The following is a 21,329-nucleotide window of genomic DNA, read 5'->3' as shown; positions in this document are numbered from 1 at the left end:
GGGGGGTTCTCTGAACTGCACAGAATCATACCCCTGTTGGTTTCTCCCAAACCCCTGGGAACCCCCCAGCACTTACCCCTGCTTATATGTTATTCTACTCACCTGGCCCTCCTCCTGACACTGGAGATCTGGTGGGGGGGGGGAAGCTGTATTTGTGAATAAGAAAAAATCATGATTGAATGACAATATGTCAAGACTGAAAGTGAGACTAAAAGGACAAGAGGGGACCATTGTACATTTTTAATTCCAATCTCACTCACTGCTGCCATATCCTCACTCATCCCTGCTTTAAAGAGGAAAGTGCTTCAAAAGTCATATTTATCTGTTGTAAATAATGTCAATTTCCCCTCCAATAGAAATAAACTGATATTACATAGCAGTGTACATAGGTATTTAGGTAGTACATTTTCCTATGCTTTTATTTTCATTGTATTCCAAATACCCTAATTTCAGATCAAGCTTTGGAGGCAGTTTGTTTGGCTTGTAAAATGAATTTGCTTGACCTGGAAACATAACCCACCAGCCAGGTGGAGTTGTATTGTTTCTCCACTCAACAGGATATGTCAAAACTCCCCTTTCTCCCAGGAATTAATATTCCTTCCTACTGTCCAATTTGTCACATTTAACCTATCAACTAAAAGATGAAGGTTACTTAATATCACATATGATTATCCCCTTTGTTAATATGCCATCACCTGTCATAATGTCATGCAAGCATTTCAAGAACATCAATAATAGAGTTTTAATTAATTAAAAGTCTTGTTATTCCAAACTCCCCAGGCTAGAAATAAGTTTGTACGGTGGCTTTCCAATCTAGAGACATGAAAGGACAATTTTCACAGCACTGGGTGTTGATCTGTAGGCTTGGTCAGTTGATTTGGGATGCCAGAGATATGTTTCTGGAGGTATTCCCAAATTTTCCTTTTAAAAACCTGATCTGTTGCCAGGACATGCTGTCCAGTAACTAATTGCTGGCAGTTCTCAACATTTTGGAATTTACCCACATCCTAAAAGAAAGGACGGACCAATTTCTGCCCAACTGAATGTTCTCCATAAAATCACATCTACAACTTCAAAGATTAGAGACATGCTGCAAGGAAAGGTACAAACAAAAACAATAATTATCAATGATTCTAAGCTTTTATTAGAAGGGAGAAAAATCCTTTCTGGTCCTATTTAAGGCCTTAGGGAGCAATTAGTTCAAAAAATTCACAACACTGCCACTCTTAGTCAGCTCAGAGGCATTCTCCACCGGAAACTTGAGTGGTTGAAAATCCCCCTAATCAACCTAATTTTAGAACCTCAAATTTCTCATTTTCATGTCAGTTGACTGACATCTAGTAACAAGGTATGTCTTTCTACATATGCATATGAAGCAGCCTACAGAAACAGGAGAAAGTAGGCCTGATTAAAACAAGCACCTCCTTTCTGCCTAAGTAGTAAAATGTAGAAACGTGAGGATGTCAAAACAATTACTATCATGCAAATAAGGTTGCATGATTGGCACTAAGAAAAGCTCTTCCATGAACTTTTGCTGATTGAATAAGATGAATTTCTCTTCTGCACTTCATCTGCAAGAAGATAACTGACTTGCATGGAGATGAAGGTCAGTGATCTTGTTTCAACCCTGGGAGAGATAAAATATATTAAAGGGGGAGGTTTAAAAATATATATTTTGAAATTTCTATAGCCTTATGTATTATTGCCCAACAATAAGGGTCTCCACAGGATTTGTTTCTGCATAAATGAGTATACTGTAGGTCTGGTTTACGAGGATGCACATCTACACAGAATAAATCCAACTGATTTTTTTTAGTGTGACTCATTTCTGACTATAACCAAGCTGTATGTATGTGTGTATAAACACACACACAAACACACACGTGCTCTGTCTCTATCTATCTATCTCTATCTATCTGTCTGTCTGTCTGTCTCTGTGTATCTGTCTGTCTGTCTGTCTGTCTGTCTGTCTGTCTGTCTGTCTATCTATCTACCTACCTACCTACCTACCTACCTACCTACCTACCTACCTACTTACCTGCCTACCTACCTATTGCCATATGACTTTTGGCATAAGTTAAAATCAGCCATTCTTTTTAAATTCATTTAATAGTTTGTAAAAAATATCTGGCTTTTGAAAACCACCCAGCTGAGTAGATATATTCATGATTGGTTGTATACATATAAGTGACTGGAGGTAGGTAACATCACTGCCAAACACTGAATGGTAGAGGAGAACATCCTTGTTTTTTTACTCTAGACTTGAGACATCTGCATATCACATGATATATATTTTATACTGACAAGGTGCTTTTGCTAATTCTGTATCAAATTTCTTCATGGAGCAGAAGTTTGTAAAACAGAAATAGTAGTGCTAATTCTTTCATGATTTAAGTATGGCCACAATTTTCACTGGATGTTGCAGGACTTATTTATGAATATGTATTTACAGTATTAGAGGGTAGTGTAAAGACCACAACTTTAGGAGAAGATTCACTGAGCAAAGTATGAGTGAATGTAATTGTGCTTTTGATAACATTTCATGGATAGAATCAAGATTATTTTTGATTTAAATGTTCCAAGCGTTGACCTTGGCTTGTTGTTGTGGAACTCAGTACGTTAGACATGGGAAAATAATGTTGTTGGAACAGCTGTGAGAAAGGCTGAGAGAGAATTGAGATCATAACTGTCAGCAAAAAATTGTCCTGTCAAATGAGCTTTTTGCTAGAAGCTTTTAAACAATTTTGCTCTGACAGCTATTTTGTTTGAAAGCACATAAGAAAGGCAACATTTCATCTTACAATCTAACGCATGGACAAGAATCATCTTATCTGCTGCCCCAGATTCTCTTTCTCTTGCACACCTATGACTTATTCCCTACTAATCTGTTGAAAATATTATATAAACTCAGGTAAGGAGTAAAAATTTGTGTAATTCACATGAAGAGCTTGATGGCTTGCATACCATTTGCTGCTACTGGAATTCTTCATGTCATCTTACTTTGGGCCAAATTTCATTATAAGATCCCTAAGCCATATTTGTGGCCAAGGTTCTCTGGACAGTCTTTTCTGCCTCCTCCTTTTAAAAAAATCAGTGGTCCATCCATTCATTTGGAACAATATGGTGTGCAAAACATTCAAAACAAATGCTTAAGAACATGTAGAAAAGCAAATCATGCCCTTCTCTCAATTGATCAAGGCAGCTGTTGTTGGAAGAAATGATTTGAGTCCATTTCTGGACAGCAAGATCTAACCTGAGGAAAGACTAGTGAAGCAATTTCTTTAGAATAGAATAGAATAGAATAGAATAGAATAGAATAGAATAGAATAGAATAGAATAGAATAGAATAGAATTTTTTATTGGCCAAGTGTGATTGGACACACAAGGAATTTGTCTGGGTGCATATGCTCTCAATGTACATAAAAGAAAAGATACGTTCATCAAGGTACAACATTTACAACACAAATGATGGTTAAAAGAAATAAGTTTTGTTACAGAAAATAGATGGAAACAAGGCAAATGAGAACCAGCTTGATATAATGGGTAAGGCACTGGCTAGAAACCAGCAGATGTGAATTCTAGTCCCACTTTAGACATAAAGCCAGTTGGATGACTTTGGGTCAGTCTCTATCTCAGCCATAGGAAGGAAGCAATTGCAAACCATTTACAAAATATTGCCAGGAAAATGGGAGGGACTAGTCCAGGCATTTGCCAGGAGTCAGCCCTCAAAACAGACACATGCCAACACAAAGTGATTGGTAAAGTCTACCTTAAAGTAGCTACATCCCACCAGGTAGAGAGTTGGAAACCGAATAACTTGGAAGGCAAAGGCAGGAAATATGCACCTTCAGATTAGTAATCTCACAAAGTACAGGTAAATTGAAATAAAGAGAGATAAAGATGAAATTCAGAAGAAATGTCTAACTATTCAAATCCTTCTATTCTTATAGCCAGTATATTGTGAGGTGCTGAAGTATAAGTGCAACTAGTCACACTTCTGTCATTTGCACCTCTATAACTGTCTGCTTCGGTTTTGCAACCCAACAAGAAAAACACAGACTTCAGAGGATAATTAGAACTGCAGAAAAAATAATTGCTACCAACCTGCCTTCCATTGAGGACCTGTATACTGCACGAATCAAGAAGAGGGCCATGAAAATATTTACAGATCCCTCGCATCCTGGACATAAACTGTTTCAACTACTACCCTCAAAACAAAGCTATAGAGCACTGCACACCAGAACAACTAGACACAAGAACAGTTTTTTCCAGAACGCCATCACTCTGCTAAACAAATAATTCCATCAACACTGTCAAACTGTTTACTGAATCTGCACTACTATTAATCGTCTCATAGTTCCCATCACCAATCTCTTTCCACTTATGACTGCATGACTATAACTTGTTGCTGGCAATCCTTATGATTTATATTGATATATTGATCATCAATTGTGTTGTAAATGTTGTACCTTGATGAACGTATCTTTTCTTTTATGTACACTGAGAGCATATGCACCAAGACAAATTCCTTGTGTGTCCAATCACACTTGGCCAATAAAAATTCTATTCTATTCTATTCTATTCCAATGGCTATGGTTTTTTTCAGTTGTACACTGTTTCAAACACCACTCTCAGCTCTGTCCACGTGTATGTGCGCTGATATTCATTGTCTGTTGCTAGGAAATACGTGAAGCAGCAGTACACACAGATAGGCATAAGGAAACTGCAGAGGCAGCCTGGAATCCATCTGCTTTAAGGATTTGGAGAGAAGTGTTTTGTTTGCTCTCCCACGTGCTTTGAAGCAACTCTTGATATTTTACATCCCTGATATTCAGTAGATGAAAGGGGCAACATTAGCTAAAACCAACTAAAATAACAGCAGCATATAGAGTAATCGATTTAAAATTGGTGTACATTAAAGAAGGTTTTACTGCAATTTTCAGGGTAAACTATAGCGCTGCATAATGTGGTAATATATATGTAGAGGGACAGGGAGAGAGGAAGGGGGTAAGGAGAAAGAGAGGGGAGAGAGGCAGGGAGGGAGACAGGGAGGGAGCAAGGGTGGTGGTGGAATAAATGCTTTGACCATAGTGAGATAGAGCTGTGCTAAAGATTTATGTCTGCTGCACTATTTTATTTCATTTCTGCAGAAATGGCTTATCAAGAGAAAGAGAAAGCAGTGCTAGAAATCAGCAGAGTTAGGAACCAAAATTGGCTGATTAATCAGATTCAGGTTTAATCATAGACAGTTTCCTAATCTGAAACTTAAATCTTGCCAAATCATTGTCCTGGCATATTCGGGTCTTTTCCTGTGTAAGGTTGAGAGTATCTTGGCAATGTTTCGACAAGGTCTCACTCATCATCTTCAGGCTGATGCTTTCGGCTTCGTGCTTGTGCGAGCAAAGCGTGGTCGGAGCTGCCGTCTCTCTATTAATACTGGTGGGGAGGTGGGGGGTGTTGCTGTGAGCGGGTTGGTTGGCTGTGTGGTTGCATCTTGATTGGCAGATGGAATGGGTGTTTGCAGATTGGTTGGCTGTTTCGTAGCATCCTGTGTGGGTGTGGTCCTAGTCTTTTGTGTTGTAATGACCTGGTTAATGGGCTATGTGGAAACATCCTGAGTTCTGGGAATGTGATCTCCTGTAGTGGTAATGGGCTTCCTGGAAATGTCCTGAGTTCTGGGAATGTGACCTCCTGAGTCCTGTGCTGTAACATCCTGGGTAGTAGGTTGCGTTGTAATGTCCTGAGCTTTGGTGTTGTGGCCTCTGGAGTTCTATGATGTGATGTCTTGAGCATATGGCTGTGATGCAGCATTCCGGGTTTGGTTTGGTTCCGTGTCCGAGGTCTTGTCATGTGTTCCTGGCGTGTGTCAGCTTGCTTTGAGTGGGGATTGGAGGGGGGTGCAGCAGCCAGTGGTGCCAGCATGATCTGGCTTCTGGATGGTGGTTGTGTTTCGTCTGTGGGATGGGTTTCAGTTTGAATCTGGTGAGGATGATTGGTGGTGGCATCGTGTGTTATCCTGGGTCCAGTGTCAATTTTCATGGCTGGGATCCATACAGGATGCTACGAAACAGCCGACCAATCTGCAAACACCCACTCCATCTACCAATCAAGATGTACCCACACAGACAACCAACCCGCTCACAGCAACACTCCCCACCTCTCCACCAGTATTTATAGAGAGACAGCAGCTCTGACCACGCTTTGCTCACACAAGCACGAAGCCGAAAGCACCAGCCTGAAGATGATGAGTGAGATCTTATCGAAACGTCACCAAGATACTCTCAACCTTACACGGGAAAAAACCCGAATATGCCAAGACAGACAGACAGACAGACAGACAGACAGACAGACAGACACACACACACACACACACACACACACACACACACACACATATATATATAAAACAAAATGTGTATATATTTATATATACTGTGCACGTGCACGCTCACATTTGCGAACTGATAGGGAAGGTAAGTGAATCCCACTTCTGATTATATCCAACATCTCCCCTCGGAATACTATATTTCTTTGTGTTTTGGATGCCAGTTGAATAATAAAACTTTAAAATGTTTTTCATTTACCACAATAACTTAGCCCCTGCTCTTCCGCTCATAAAATTATAGAGGTTTCTTTTCAATACATCTGTAGTATAGTAACATAAGTGAAAAGGGAAAGCAAAGACCTTCATCATGTACCAAACTACACTGCACAAAAGTACATTATTTGAAAATATTTCAATTTTCTTAATTCTACTGTTCATGCATTTTATATTGCTTTGATAATAAAAACAGAATGGCATAGGTTGGGGTTTTTTTCTTTTCTGAAACTAGAAAAACTACTTTTACATATCCCCCAAACCTGAACCTATTTGCATGCACTGTGAGAGACTTGATCATTTTGTACAAGTAAAATTTGCCTTAAAATTAATCCAGTTCTTAGAAATAACATTATTGTTCTCTAAGAAATGTTGCCTCTATCTATCTTCAGTTTTGCACACGTTCTTCTCTCATGGATTATTATTGTTATTTTTAAAATGTCTATAAGAAAGGTTACCAAGTGCTTTGTTTTAGTCACTATAAATATGTTCTGCTTTCCAAACTCAAATGTGGGTGCAGGTATTCAAGCCCCATCTAGGAGCTCTAAATTGGCCAGAGGCAAAATCAGACTATTTATCTGAAGTGCCAAAATAGAGAAGGTGCTTTAGATACACCCTTCTGTACACACTCATCAGTGTATATTTTCCAAATGATGGGGGAATGTTTGAAATATTTGCATCCAAAATGTAAATTGGATAATATTTGCTTTTAATGTAAATATACAGTATATATAGATAGAGGGAGGATTACTGCTACATGGCACAACATTGCAAACACAAGTAGTAGAACAAAGTCAAACTAGAGTCTTGGACTTTAAGAGAACTAATTTCAATAAACTTAGAGAGAGCTTGGGAAGGATTCCATGGATGAGAAACCTCAAGGGGAAAAACAACTCAAGAAACTTGGGAAATTTTGAAAAGTTTAAAAGCCCAGTTTAGCCCAATACCAATGAAGGAGAAAAATAATAGCTATCAAAAGAAACCAATATGGCTGCATAAAGAACTCTCTGACAAATTGAAAAACAAAAAGGACAAGTATAAAAAGTGAAAAGAGGGGCAAATAACTAAGGCGGAATATCAGCAAATAGCCCGAGCATATAAAGATGAAGTGAGGAAAGCTAAGGCTCACAATGGACAAAGACTTGTGACAAAAGTGAAAAAATAACCAAAAAAAAGCTTCTTCAACATGTTAAAAACAAGAAAAAAGTCAAAGAAACAATTAGTCCATCCCTGGGAGAAAGTGGCAAGAAGGTAACAAGCAACAGGGAGAAAGCAGAACTACTTAACTCATATTTTGGATCTGTCTTTACAGAAAAGGAAAAACCAGTCCAACCTATCAAAAACAGCATCACAAAAAACAGATTAGGAACACAAGTTCAAATAGGGAAGAAATGGTAAGTGAACACCTGTCGGGTGAAATGCTCCCGGTTCAGACCGGCACCCCCAATCTGGTAGCGATGGCAGCTGCTGGTTCGGAGGACTGGTAGCAAAAATCCCTGGCCCTGCCCCCTTCCTCTGCTGAGCCACACCATCAGCAGAGGTGGTTTTTTTTATTTTTAAAAGCAGTTTTTCTTCAGCAGAAAATATGACTTTAAAAGTAAAAAAAAAACCCTCTGATGATAGTGGGGGGGCTGAGCAGAGATCATCAGAACCCTTTAAAAGGTTTTTTTTTAAAAAAACTCTTCAGCCAAAGGGGGGAAAAAAGGAAAAGGGGGGGGGCTTTAAAAGGCTCCTCTGGCCATCCCAGATGAGTTCCTCATCACCAGAACCTTAAAAAACATGTTTTCTACATGTTAAAACAATTATTTTAAGAAGTTCTGGGCTGCTATGAGGGAACTGCAGCTGAGATCATCAGAGGAGCTTTTAAAAACTTTTCTTCCTCTGGCGATCCCAAAGGAGTTTCCTGATCCTCACAGGCTTTTAAAATCACTTTTTAACAGCCCCCACTTACAAGAGCCCCCACCCATGCCCACCCAATTCCCTCTCCTCACTTACCTATAATTACTGCTCCTTTCCGGCTGGCAACGCCATGCTTTTCTTCAGCTACTGATTACAGCCTGCTTTGACTGCCTGCTTTGCTGAATGAGGAACTCTGGGAGTTGAAGTCCACAAACCTTAAAGTTACTAAGGTTGGAGACCCCTGATCTAAAAAAATAAATAAAAATAATAAAATAAGGTATTTGTGCAGCTTTCTAAGATTTGGTGTGTTTCTGTAGTGTTTCACTCTAACTACACAAACACACAAAATCTAAAAAAGCTGTATGTGGCATTTTGTGTGTGTGTGAGAGAGAGAGTCAGTTGTGTTGTGTGTGTGTAAAGTGTGAAAGTGTGAGGTTCCTGCTTGTTGTAGGGCCCATTTTGAGTGAAGTGCAGCTGCTTTTACATTGTGTGTGAGTCAGTTGTGTTGTGTTGTGTTGTGTTGTGTGTGTGTAAAGTGTGAAAGTTGGTTTTTGGTACCGCTTATTGTTTTGTATACTTTGTTTATTATTTTTATTATTTATTGTTATTGGCCACGCCCACCCAGTCATCTGACCACCAAGCCATGCCCACCAATTAAGCCACGCCCACAGAACCGGTAGGAAAAAAATTTAGATTTCACCCCTGACACCTGTCTACCCTAGACGAATTCAAATCACCAGGACCGAATGGATTACACCCCAAGATTCTGAAGGACCTGGCAGATGAGATTTCAGAGCCACTGAACGATATCTTTCAAAGATCCTGGAGCACAAGGCAACTGCCAGAGGACTGGAAAAGAACTGATGTAGTTCCCATCTTCAAAAAAGGGGGGAACAAACAGATCCAGGAAACTACAAACCTATCAGCCTGACCTCAATACCAGGGGAGATACTGGAAAAGATAATCAAGCAACAAATCAGCAAACACCTAGAAGCAAACAAAGTAATAACCAAAAGTCAACATAGGTTTGTCAAAAGCAGATCATGCCAGACTAATCTTATTGCATTCTTTGACAAAGTGACAAAACTAGTGGACCAGAGGAATACTGTAGATATAATATACTTGGACTTCAGTAAAGCATTTGATAAAGTAGACCATAATCTACTACTAGATAAAGTAGAAAAATGTGAGTTAGAGAGCATCACCACCAGATGGATTCGTAACTGGCTGACCAACCACACTCAACGTGTAGTCCTCAATGGAACTGCATCTACATGGAGGGAAGTATGCAGTGGAGTACCCCAAGGCTCTGTTTTAGGCCAAGTACTCTTCAACATCTTCATCAATGGACAAGGGGATAGATGGGGAACTCATCAAATTTGCAGATGACACCAGCTGGCAGGAATAGCCAATATTCCAGAAAATAGACTCAAGATACAGAAGGATCTTGACAGACTTGAACATTGGGTGCTATCTACAAAATGAAATTCAACAATGAAAAAAGTAAGGTTCTACATTTAGGCAAGAAAAACAAAATGCACAGGTACAATATATGTGATACCTTGCTCAATAGTAGTAACTGTGAGAGGGATCTTGAAGTCCTAGTGGACAACCATTTAGATATGAGCCAGCAGTGTGCAGCAGTTGCCAAAAAGCCAACACAGTTCTGGGCTGAATAAACAGATGGATAGAATAAAGATCATGTAAAATGTTAATACCACTTTATAATGCCTTGGTAAGGCCACACTTGGAATATTGCATTCAGTTTTGGTCACCACGATGTAAAAAAGATGTTTGAGACTCTAGAAAGAATGCAGAGAAGAGCAACAAAGATAATTAGGGGACTGGAGGCTAAAACATATGAAGAACAGTTGCAGGAACTGAGTATGTCTAGTTTAATGAAAAGAAGGACTAGGGGAGACATGATAGCAGTGTTCCAATATCTCAGGGGCTGACACAAAGAAGAGGGAGTCAAACTATTCTCCTAAGCACCTGACGATAGAACAAGAAGCAATGGGTGGAAACTAATCAAGGAGAAGCAACTTAGAACTAAGGAGAAATTTCCTGATAGTTAGAAAAATTAATCAATGGAACAACTTGCCTGCAGAAGATGTGAATGCTCCAACACTGGAAATTTTTAAGATGTTGGATAACCATTTGTCTGAAGTGGCGTAGGATTTCCTGCCTAAGCAAGGGGTTGGACTAGAAGACCTCCAAGGTCCCTTCCAACACTGTTATTCTATTCTATTCTATTCTATTCTATTCTATTCTATTCTATTCTATTCTATTCTATTCTATTCTATTCTATTCTAGATGAAATCAAGATTTTTATTCAGTTGAATTTTAGGGATCATCTCAGCCGTGCCTTCTACTTAGTTCTACCTATATTTGTTCTACAGGTAGTCCTCAACTTATAACCACAATTGGAACTGGAACTTCCATTTCTAAGTTTTGCAGTCATTAAGAAAGTCATCGTGTAACTGCACCCAATTTTATCATCTTTGTTAAGCAAACCTGGGTTCCCCTACTTGTTTGTTGGAAGCTGGCTGAGAAAGTCTCAGATAACAACTGTGACCCCTGAATGCTGGAACTATTGTAAATACATGCTGGTTGTCAAGTCCCCAAATGGCAATCATGTGACTCTGGGGATATTGCAACAGTCGGAAGCACGAGGACTGGTTATTTCCATTTTTTCAGAGCCAGCGTAACTTTGAACGGTTACTAAACGAATGGTCATAAGTGGAGGGCTATTTATATCTGTATTTTGTGTTTGTGTATGAAAGAGGAGGCACTGTAAGAGTCGTGATATCCTAGAGTCTTCCAATCTCATTTACTTGTTAAACGTAATCTGAATAATAAAAGACTTGCGCCTTCTTTTAGACTCAATACTCTCCTTCTGACAGGGAATTTAGGCTACTACATTATCCAACTGCCCAGGGAAACTACAGATAAGAAAAAGCTGGGACAGACAGATTTTTTCCCCTCACTTCTCCCTCTTGCTTAACAGAGTAGAGATGGAGTAAAACTAAAATTACGGCAGCATACTGAACAGGGTTTCCATAGGAATAAGGTGCGAGTAATTATAGACGGAAGGTCTTCCCATTATATACTTTGCACTCCCAGGGGGCCATCTAGCCTATTAGAATGTATAGCTTCCTTGAGGTTTGCTTGCGGTTTTTAAGAATAAATCCTTGCCCTATTAATTCTGTCTGTAGCAGAATCTATTCGGCTTTAAGAATATTCTTTCTGTATTAACAAAACACTTCCTCAAAAGTTCACTCCAATATGAAACATGTTTAAATTCTATATGAAGCTAAGTTTGCCATCTAGTGGCTAGAGCTTAGAAAACTAAAACCCAATACGTTTTTGTACTAAAACATGGAGAGAACATGGGAAAGTATAATCAATGTACTTGCTTATTCAAGGGTGTATATATGAATAAACTGTGTTACTTGCTTTGTTAAAACAATATTCTTTGATAATGTGCTTCAAGATTCCAGTTACACTGGCTGGGAGTTTCTCCAGAAGCTGATATGGATAATATTTAATATGAGTCTCTATATGGACTGAAATTGTACGTTTTCAGTTAGAATATTAAATTGTTTACCTCCCAGATTATAAAAAATACAAAAGGAGCACTATTTTTATAATCATGAATGACACAACAAAGAGATACTGAGTTGCCTAAGTAATATCAATTACATTTCTTTAATTGATAATTCTTTAACATGACCATGTTTACACATAAATGGAGTTCTCACCTCAAAAAGAAATGATTTATTATGATTATATGCCATCAAAGTGGTATTGATTCTTAGGAACTGCAGAGATAGATCTTCTCCAGGACAATTTGGTCCTTCTGGTCTTCCAAACAGTGCGCCCACCACCAGGGCAACTGAGTCTATCAGCTTTGTTGTTGTTGGTCCTTCTCTTCTCTTTCCTTCCACCTTTCTCATTGTTATAGACTTCTCAAGCACTCTATACAACACCTCTCTGGAGAAATTTATAATGCTAAAAAAGATATAAAGATAGAGAAGAGAAGGAAAAGAGAAAGCAACAGGTAGCAAGGTGGATGGATTCAATTATAATAAGAATGGCTGAAGGAGCAAACTGGGGACAGATCATCCTATGCAAAATCTATTTTTGTGGTCATGAACAGTTGATACTGAATTGTATTTAATTGGTTAAACTCAGACCACCTACTTTATGCTCCATCATATTATATAAACTGCAATAGTCTATGTTTTATGAGTCAGGCTATAATCCCCGCCCCCCCGCTCTTTAATACTAATATCTGATCATTACTAAACTAAGTGGAGTTAAGGGCACATATATAGCCACTACAATGTTCACATTCTGATTTTGTGCAAATTAGTTTTGCAAATTTGTATAAATTTGTGAAAAAGTTTAAGTATATCTTTTTGCTTCATCATATGCAAGATGAAATATCCTAGTACTGTAAGTATTTTCTTCCTTTTATCTTCAGAGACATGCATAGCCAATGGTACAAATGCTTGTTTTAGAGCTATAGGGTCCTAATATTTCAAATTGTGGAAAGTATTTATGAAGACTATTGGGTTTAACATTCGATTGTGTAGAAGATTGGTTCCAAATTCTTGAAGAACGATTCTTCTGTGGTCAAAGAGTTAAACTGAAAATACTGTCTTGGAAATTAATTGCTTTATGTGTACATAAGAAAATGGAGAATGCCAAAATTTGGTTTTGACACAAAATAAACCATATAATATATTTTTTTTCTTTCATTCAATCATCTCCAATTCTGAGATTGCCTGGACAAGTCCCTGCAGCTTTCTTGGCAAGGTTTTCCAAATTGGTTTGCCATTGTCTTCTTCCATGGGCTGTGAGAGAGTGATGGCATAAGTTCAGCCATCTGGCTTTGTACCTAAGACAGGTTTCCCAGTTTATAGCCTGATGGCTTAACTTCTAAACCAGACTGGGTCTCATTGTTATAGAAGAATAGAATAGAATAGAATAGAATAGAATAGAATAGAATAGAATAGAATAGAATAGAATAGAATAGAATAGAATTTTTTATTGGCCAATTGTGATTGGACACACAAGGAATTTGTCTTGGTGCATATGCTCTCAATGTACATAAAAGAAACAATCAATATCAACAAGCAACAAAGTTACAGTCATACAGTCATTAGTGGAAGGAGATGGATGATGGGAACGATGATTAATAGTGATGCAGACTTAGTAACTAGTTTGACAGTGTTGAGGGAATTATTTGTTTAGCAGAGTGATAGCATTCAGGAGAAAACTGTTCTTGTATGTAGTTGTTCTGGTGTGCAGTGCTCTATAGCAATGATGGCTAACCTTTTTGCCATCGCGTGCCAAAAAAGGGGGACTGCGGGGCGGTCGCGTGCATGCATGCCAACACCCATAATTCTATGCACCCCGCCCCCCACGCATGCGCACACAACCCCCACGCACTCCCCTACTTTTGGCACGCAGTGGCAGGGTGGGCCCAGTAGGGCTGTTTTTTGCTTTCCCCAGGCTCCAGAACCTCCCTAAGAGCCTGGAGAGGGCAAAAATAGGCTTCCCTACTCCACTGGAGACCAGAAACAGCCTGTTTGCCGACTTCCAGTGGGCCCAGAAGGCCCGAAAATCATGTAGGCTGGAGCTGAGCTCACCTGCCTACCGATATGGCTCTGTGTGCCACCTGTGGTTTGCCATCATGGCTCTATAGTGTCGTTTTGAGGGTAGGAATTAAAACAGTTTATGTCCAGGATGTGAGGGGTCTGTAAATATTTTCACAGCCCTCTTTTTGACTCGTGCAGTATACAGGTCTGCAATGGAAGGCAGGTTGGTAGCAATTGTTTTTTCTGCAGTTCTAATTATCCTTTGAAGTCTGTGTCTGTCTTGTTGGATTGCAGAACTAAACCAGACAGTTATAGAGGTGCAGATGATATACTCAATAATTCCTCTGTAGAACTGGATCAGCAGCTCCTTGGGCAGTTTGAGCTTTCTGAGTTGGCATAGGAAGAACATTCTTTGTTGTCCTTTTTTGATGTCGTTTTTGATATTAGCTGCCCATTTTAGATCTTGAAATATGGAAGAACCTAGAAATTTGAAGGTCTCTACTGTTGACACTATGTTGTCTAGTATTGTAAGAGGGGGAAGTATGAAAGGGTTTCTCCTAAAGTCTACCACCATTTCAATGGTTTTGAGTGTGTTCAGTTCCAGATTGTTCCAGCCACACCACGAGGCTAGTTGTTCAATCTCCCGTCTGTATGTGGAGTCATCATTGTCTTGAATGAGACCGATCACTGTTGTGTCATCTGCGAACTTCAGTAGTTTAACAGATGGATCATTAAAGATGCAGTCATTGATATACAGAGAGAAGAGAAGTGGGGAGAGCCACAGCCTTGGGGCTGTGCTAATTGTACAGGTATCTGATATGATTCTGCTTAGCTTCACCTGCTGCTTCCTGTTTGTTATGATTAGGATCACAAAATCTCAAAGACAGCCTAGGGGTGGGAAATTTCTGTTTCAAGATAATCTCAAGATAATAAGACATTTTTAAAATCCAAGTTTAAGAAGTCTTTGCAGGTAAAAAGAAGGCATAGGGGATGTGGGACCTGATAGTCTAACTCTAATCTATTTCAAGACAGCTTGTCTCCAACAAAGGGTTTTTCTTTTTCTCTTCTCTTGCATGCTGGAATACAAAGGGAAGTTGGTAAGGTTGAAACCATTGGTTCTCAGGTGATAGAAGACCAGCATAAATAATGATCAGATACTTCCCTATCAAAGCCTCTGAAGAGAATGGCTAAATTTTTGTTGGCCAAGAGCCCAGAGGAAGATGCCTACAATATGAACTTGGAGCAGATAAGGGACCCAATTATAACCGCACAAAATTATTATAGTGAAAAGTATGCCTCATTTTCTGTATAGTCGTACAAATAAATCTCTGGTCTATGGCTTCATTCTTGTCTGCACTGAAACAATTTATGTAACCATGACACCTTTGTGAGCTTCTGCTACTGTAAGTTGCTGACTATAGTGTCAGGTGTCTGGAGAGTTGAGATTCATTGCTATGGTGGCCAGAGGCCTGACAGCTGTGAAGATAAAATCCTTTTTAAAAAACTAATTAACAGGTTCATCCCTGCTTGCTTCCCCTGCAGTTTGCACACATGGGAAGAATTGTAAGGAACAAAAGACTTTCTGGTGGCTTACCCTGTCAGTGTTGGTGGAATGGTCTTGGAGGTTATTTGGTTGGGCTGTTTACTGTCACTTGGTTTGGCAGTTCCTTGATTGGGGTATTGTTTACTTCTTGACTGTTTGTCTGATGTTAATCTTGGAAAACAACTGAAGGCCAAAGACTCATCATTTTATCCCTGAGCTACAAATATTTTCCTTTATCAGAACAAAAGAAAGAATAGCGTTAGGCCATGATTCAGGCTCCTCCTGCCCAGCTAGCTGATAAGAAGGAAGTGAGTGAAAAGAACAGTAGCTCATCTTATCTTTCTGGAAACAAAAGCCATTTAGCCTCAATCTATTTTTAGTTATTGGTGAAGTAAACAGGCTCCCTGCTTGGCATTGAGCAGAAATAAAGGAACCTGCTATGTCAGAGAAAAACAGTACTTACTTACTTACTTACTTACTTACTTGTCTGTCTCTCTCTCTCTCTCTCATAGTAACAACCCCTCCACAACACAACATTTTTTCACTTATCCTGAAATAGGTTCCTGCGAGAAATAATGGAAGAAATATTGCCCATAAGGAACTAAAACATGAAAGGAAGTTCACTGGAAAGCTAATCTCAAAAATTAGGCTATGATAGATTATTTTATTTGAGCATTTGCACTTCTATTATGTCTTAGAAACCATGCCTTATTCTGGGTTTTTTTAAGATTGGTGATCTTTTAACTTTTCACTGATTACAGTGAAAGTAGCTTACCAGGGAGGTGAAATAAGTGTACATTCTTTTTTTAACGATATATTTTGATTAAGATTATCACATATAGAAGACAAGTGGGAATAAAGATAATAGGGATATGAGGAAAGGGAAAGAGGGGAAAAGAAGAGATAGGAAGGAAGGAAGGAAGGAAGGATGGATTTCCAATTTTTTTCAGGTCAGTAAAGTACAAATTAAAATTGTAGCCTCAGCTTAATAATGGCATTTCTATAACAACAACTAATTTAATCTCCAAAACCCAAAATCAAGATTTCATTTTTTTCTACTCGAGCACAAAGTCCAGAAGCAGATTTTCCCACTTTCTTTTCTCTGATTAAAACAGTTAATTTTGCCATCTCTGCTAGTTCCATCACTTTTTCCATTCATTCTTCCATCGTGGATCTCATTAATGGATCTTTCCATTTCTGCCAGATCAGGTGTCCATTCCAAGGATAGCTTCTCCTTAGACAAAAATATTCTTATAAAACTTAGCGGCCTGACATGGAAGGAAGGAGGTTCTTTATATGGAATTATGTGAGAATGGAATTTGATGAGGTAAAGGATTGGTATTCTATAGGAGGGGCTGATTGTAATGTAAATAACTTGTGTTTGATGAAGGGGGTCTGCCTAACAGCTTGTTGTCATTGCTTTTGAGTGAAGAATAAAGAACTTAATTTCATGCAGCTACCTGATGTTTTTATCATCTTGTATCAGATGCAAAGAATCAGGACCATACATTAAGTTGCAGCACAGAAGTCTTATACAAGTATATAAACAAGAATCTGATCTACTAATGGTTACTAGATATGGATCAAAGGAATTTAAAGTGGACTGGACTTCTGCCAATGTAAGGACTCTAAACTGATGTCAGATTTAACTTGTTCCCCCTCCCCATGCTCTTCTACATCATGTCTCAGGGTAAACTACAGTAGGTAAGGAATAAAATATTTAGATAGATAGATAATGAGAGAGAGAGACAGAGAGAGAGACAGAGAGAAAGAGAAACAGAGAGACAGAGAGAGTGTTTTAAATAACTAAATAAAAAGAAAAACAAATGCAAAAACTACAGATGTGCCAAGAAAATAACTTTAATAGTAGTTGAGATTAAAAACATAATCTTGAAACTATAAAGAGTTTCCCATCCTTATTTATAGTGAGATGAGTCACTTTGAGGGATTTGAAGTGCTTCTCCCCAGATTTCCCCCCACCGGAGCTAAGTTGCAATTTATGAAATTTCTGTTGAATCTCAATTCCTTTTTCTTACACAAAAGTATATCCATTGACAATATTACCATAATATTTCTATTTGAAGTTGCTAGCAAATTAAGCTATTGAATTATTTCCCTTTCATGGTCTTTACTTTTCATGTTGTGGTGCCTCCATTGTCATTCCGCTTATTTCATTTACCTCACTCCCAGTTCTGGAATGTTTCACATTTTATTTGGATAAATGTGAAGAATAAACCTAATCTTTTGAAAGCTCCTCAAATAAAACTTTTTGTAAATCTGATGCTTTTAGTCACAGTATTTGGTTTTCTTTTCCTGCCTGCTGAAAAATACAGTACAAATCAATTGCAATCAAATACCTTTTATGTCAGTTAAGATTCTCAGTCGTCTAGCTTTTTTTCTTTCCAAGAAAAGAAGTCCAGTTGCCATGACTCAACTTCCAGCAAAAACTTTTAAAAATATAGAAGAAGTTTAAAACAGCCATGGGTCTTGCTATCAGCCACAAAAAAGGACCAAAGAGTCAACTATATGTTAATTTAAAGCTACACATAGTAAAAAAATGTTGCTGTTTTTTAAAACTACTAATAAGAAATAAAGACTTAAACAATGAGTTACGTATGCCAACCTGACTGTCACATTACCACAAATAAATCCAGCCTGCACTTCAACTTTCTCTGTCTCATGCAAAATTTTGATGTAGGTAAGTTGATCTCCTGGTCATGTAGGCAGACAAATTCCCCCTTGCAAGACAAAACAAACAAACTTTATTGGAGAACTACTGAAGGAAAGAAGGAGAGTGGCTACAAGTTAGGAAAAACAGAGAACAGACCAGATTAAATTTGGAACTTTCAGGGGGAAAAAGAGGAAGTCTAGCAAATTTAAGTAGAAAGGGAAAATTGATGAGGGTTTATTATGTAAATGTTAGGAACTACTCTAATCTTAATTTCCTAACTAGAATAGTTAAGAACTACTCTAAGCTTGATTTGTTTTATGTGCAATCGCATTTTTCTTTCTGAAATATTTAACAGAATTGGATTTTCTGCTGCCTTGAACCTAACCTCAGAGTATGCCTCAAAATATTTTGTTTCTTGAGACTATTCCAGTAATGTGTATGTAGAGTTTGTCCATAATTGTATTGCATTGTGTTTTTTTCCCCCAAATGAAGTTTAAATTTGTCTATCCCTTGTGAGATTGGTTTTATTTCCAAAACAGGGATGATGGAGCTGAATTTTTTTAGTCACCTGTCTTGAGGTTATACAGCTATAAAGTGGAATTATTTTTATTTTCACATTTTAGTTGTCAGAAATATAGTATGGATTATGAAAAAAATATTTTTCCATATACCAGAATCAGAAGAGGATGCTATCTTAGGAAATTCAAAGAAGGTAAATGAAGGAATTTCTAAACTAGTAGGCATAATTTCTAAGCAGGAGACATAAGACCCAAATGGCTTAGGGAGCAGCCAGTTTGAGAGTAAGTCTTATATAAATTTGAGATAAGCCTCTATAACTCTCCATAAATCATGGATGGTCTTCCAAACTTACCTTAGATTAATCTGGAAATTAACTGACATCTGTACCTCCTTTTCTGAAATCAGAAAATCTTGAATTATTTTTCTGGACCAATTTGAAAAAGTTGAGAGAAATCTCCTTGCTCTCCTTACGGAAATGTTTTGTTCCAAAATACGTGATTTTTCATTCTTCCTTTCCTTAAATCAGTAATTTATAAGGAAACCCTGCCTTCTTATATTACCACTTTTATTCTCAAATATTCAGAAGCATTTGGGCAATAGGTGATATTCCATTGTGGAATTAGAAATAAATTAATTCAACATGCGAAACACAAAAGTACACAACTGTTTTCAAAGCAGCTCGGGAATAACATGTAGAAGTATTTTCGATCTCCTACAGTTTTATGGGGTTTCTACTACTTTGTAAAACACATATAGTTGATAAAAAAAGAGTATGAGAAAGGGAAAAAAGTATGCATATCTTCTATGAAGGAAATCCAATAAAGGTGGGGAATCTTTCTAAATTAGACTATTTTGAGACTGCAAATTAGATTTGATTCTAAGAATTTTATAAGCATATCTTTATTTGGGAGTGGCAGAATTACCTGGCCAGCATTATCATTCCAAGAATACTCCTGCTTTGGGCAAGGTGTTGCTAGGCTACAAGAAGTGGCAAGGCCCTTTCTGGTTGTCAGGATGAAGGCCTTCTGCTCATCCTTGAATCTGTAGAAGATGGTGGATAATGCAACAAGTGCAATTTCAAACAATATTTGTGAAGGGCTCTGTCTAGGTAATATTTTTGAACAAGGCAGTAGCTGGAAGCTTTTACGATAGTAGAAGGAAATATTGAAATAATGTTACTAAATAGAATGTTTTGTGGGATAAAGAATCACTTCCTCACATAACATTTGGTTTGTAGTCTAGATGAGGAAGGCAAAGAAAACAAAGGGTAGATCCAATTTCTCAATGTTATAATAAACTTGGTTTTAATAACATTTGTAACAATATTTTATTCAATATTAGTAAATACCTATTAACACTGGGGTTTTGTCCTTTTGTGCTGAACAATTTAATTTTGCTTCCAAGAAGTAGGCTGTCTCTAAAGAAACAATTAGGCATGAATACTCTTTACCTCAATTATACTGAAGCTATGTGCTGCAAATACAAGAGATGCTGCAGGATCTTCCAATTTCAGTTCCCATAACTGTTTCCCATTATTTGGTGAAACTTGGCCAAATTAAACACAGGCATGAAACCATTGTCTCCTTTCTCTCTAGATTTTTATATAACATAAATAAAAAGTAAACTAAGTAAGGAATGTTAGAGATTATCTCCTCCCGGTCTTAGTTTTTTTTTAACCCAGTCTCCTTTCATCTGTTCAATAGTTCTCTACCTGTAATCTTCCCCCAAATATGACTAAGATGATACAGAACAAACCTCAATTCTAGAATTTTTTAGTTTTACCAAAATTGTCATCCTCTCATGACAGTTTCTCCACTCTTGGTTCTGATTGATAGCTTCTTCATATAAACAGGCTTGCCTTACAAAGCAATCATTCTAGTTGCACTCTATTTGTATGGAATCCTCCATACACCATATACCGCATTTGCATCCTGTCCATTCTGCAGCATTAACCCTGGAACCTCAAGGATGTTCTGGGGAAACCAGCTGGTTCCTCCTCAGCCACAGATTATTGTTACTTACTTGCTCTCTTGAAGTAATCATCTGCTTCAGAGGTGATGATGGTGGACCAGTGGACCCCAACCTTTTGGGCACCAGAGACTGGTTCCATGGAGACAGGTTTTTCCAAGACGCGGAGGGGCCATGGTTTCACTTGCTGCCTGCATCCCATGGATGGGACTTTGCTTGTTTGCATGGCCTAGTTGCTGGCATGCCATGGACCTGGGTTTGGGGACCCCTGTGGTAGACAGGGGGAATGCAATAGAATTTTTACATCATAGCCCTTCATTAGGGAGGCTTCATTAGGGACAAATATGGTTATTTTCCAGAATGGAAACATGGCATAAACCTACTTAAGTCTTGAATAGTGAGCAAGATAAAGTCCAACATCTAGGATGGTATCTATGTAAAGGATAATTTAAGATAGGCCACTTTTCAGCAATCACGAAGGGTAGCTCTCAATTTATTTGATGCATTTTTCTTCATCCTCTTTCC

The sequence above is a fragment of the Ahaetulla prasina genome, chromosome 8, assembly GCF_028640845.1.
Source record: "Ahaetulla prasina isolate Xishuangbanna chromosome 8, ASM2864084v1, whole genome shotgun sequence".
NCBI lineage: Eukaryota > Metazoa > Chordata > Lepidosauria > Squamata > Colubridae > Ahaetulla > Ahaetulla prasina.
The sequence above is the reverse complement of the archived record's forward strand: the minus strand, read 5'-3'. Positions refer to the sequence as shown.